We start from the raw sequence: 2,544 nt of genomic DNA on the forward strand, positions 1-2,544 counted from the left end.
GTACATCCATGTATAGGGAAATTTCATTATATCATCTCTTCTGACAGCTGCATAATATTCCATTGTGTATCTGTACCACAGTTTCTTTAGCTATTTATCTGTTGAAGGGCATCTTGTTTATTTCCAGAATCTGGCCATTGTAAAAAGTGCAGCAATTAATATATGTGTGAGGAAGGGATTTTTGTATTCGATTTTTGTGTGCCTAGGGTATATCCCTAGGAGTGGTATAGCTGGATCCAATTAGAGCTCTATTTTCAATATTTTGAGGAATATCCATATTGTTTCCCATAAGGGCTGGACTAGACGACCCACCAGCAGTGAATAAGAGTTCCTTTCTCTCCATATCCTCACCAGCACTGATTGTTCTTGTTCTTTATGATATGTGCAAGTCTCTGTGGTGTGAGATGGTACCTCATTGTTGTTTTGATGTGCATCTCACTAAAGATTAGTGCTGTGGAGCATTTTTTCCTGTGCCTTTTGGTAATTTATATCTCTTCTTTGAGAAATTGTCTGTTTATTTCTTCTCCCCATTTTTTGATGGGATTAGATGTTGTTAAGGTCCAACACCCAATTTTGATAAAAACTCTCATCAAGATGACAATAGAAGGAACTTTTCTCAATATAGTAGAGGCAAACTACCACAAGCCAATGGCAAATATTATTCTCAATGGAGATAAACTAAAAGCCTTTTCTCAATTTAATACAAGACAAGGCTGCCCTCTCTTACCACTACTATTCAACATAGTGCTGGAAGTTCTTACCATAGTGATTAGGCCAAAAAAAGATATCAAGGGTATCCAGATGGGAAAGGAAGTCAAGCTCCCACTATTTGCAGATTACATGATACTATATTTAGAAAACCCTAAAGACTCTACCAGAAACTTCTAAAAACAATAGACTCATATAGCACAGTGAAAATTTACAAACTTAACACACAAAAATCAAAATATAATAATGATAGAGAAAAGATGAATATCAAAAAAAAAAACAACCCCATTTTCATTTGTGCCAAACAAACTCAAATATCTTGGAGTCAACTTAACTAAAGATGTGAAGGACTTATACCAAGAAAACTAAAAATTCTGCTTCAAGATATAAAAGATGAATGATCTGCGGAAATGCATATATCCTGCTCATGATTGGGAGGATTAACATCATTAAAATGGAAATACTCCCCAAGTCATTGTACAGATTTAATGCAATACCTCTAAGGGTATTCATAACATTCTTCAGAGAAGTGGATCAACTACTCCTGAAATTCATCTGGAACAATAAACACCCAAAAATAGCTAGAGCAACCATTGGGGAAAAGAATATGGGAGGCATCACTTTTTCCCAACTTTAAATCGTGTTACAAAGCAATAGTCATTAAAACTGCATGGTATAAGAATGAAGACAGACCTTCAGATCAGTGGAATATACCAGAGAGTATTCAGACAATGCTTTCCAGATATACAATCAATTAATCTTTGATAAAGGAGCAAGAAATGCAAAATGTAGCAAGGAAGCCTTTTCAACAAGTGGTGTTGGCACAACTGGTCAACCACTTGCAAAAAAAAAAAAAAAAAAGACTCAGACCTCCAACCAATACCATGCACCAAGGTCAAATGCAAATGGATTAAAGACCTTGATATTAGACCTAAAACCATAAGGTGTATAGAAAAATATGTAGGTAAATCACTCCAGGACAAAGAAACTAAAGTTATCTTTGAGGAAGAAACAGCACTCTCAAACAAAATGAAGTAGAGATACACAATTGTATTATATTAAGCTGAGAAGCTTCTGCACCTTAAAGGAAATAATGCCTAGTATGCAATAACCACCCACAGAATTGGAGAAGCTATTCACCCAATACCCATCAGATAAGGGGCTAATATTTAAGATATACAAGTTACTAATTAAATTTAAAAGGGCCTATTAAACTAGCAGGCCAGGTAGCATAGGGTGGAGGTATAGGATACACTCTAGGAGGTATATTTGTGGAGAAAGGTTGGCACTGGTGGTAGGAAGGGGCATGACTCATTGTATATCAGAATTAAATTCAATTCTGTAGATCACAAGTATTTCAATAAGATAAAATTTAAAAAAACTTGTTCCAAAATTACACTCATTACCACCTTTAATCAAAATGAGCCATAAGCCTTAAAAATGTAAAAACATAAAACTCCTATCAGACGAACATATGTAGTGCTAGGGTCAACTACATGTATGGCAAGTGCTTTAATTTATGCTATCTCTTCAGCTCCTTTAACTAGTAATATCTTGAAGTAAGTGATCATATCTGCCCTACTAATGCACAAATAAATTCAAATCAACCACCTATTTACCAAGAATGTAATATTAATATAAATAAGCATATTGAATAGTATGTTTAATTTAATGTTTCATTAGTGTTTAATCAAAATATAAATTGAAACACCAAGTATTTTATTTCTAATATTTTTTTCAATGCTAAGAATTGAGCAAATAGTTTATATTTGAAATGCAAATGTGCTACATTTAAGGATCATCACCAGCCCTAAATAAAGAAACTTGCCATGAGCA

The sequence above is a fragment of the Suncus etruscus genome, chromosome 5 (assembly GCF_024139225.1).
Source record: "Suncus etruscus isolate mSunEtr1 chromosome 5, mSunEtr1.pri.cur, whole genome shotgun sequence".
Lineage (NCBI taxonomy): Eukaryota > Metazoa > Chordata > Mammalia > Eulipotyphla > Soricidae > Suncus > Suncus etruscus.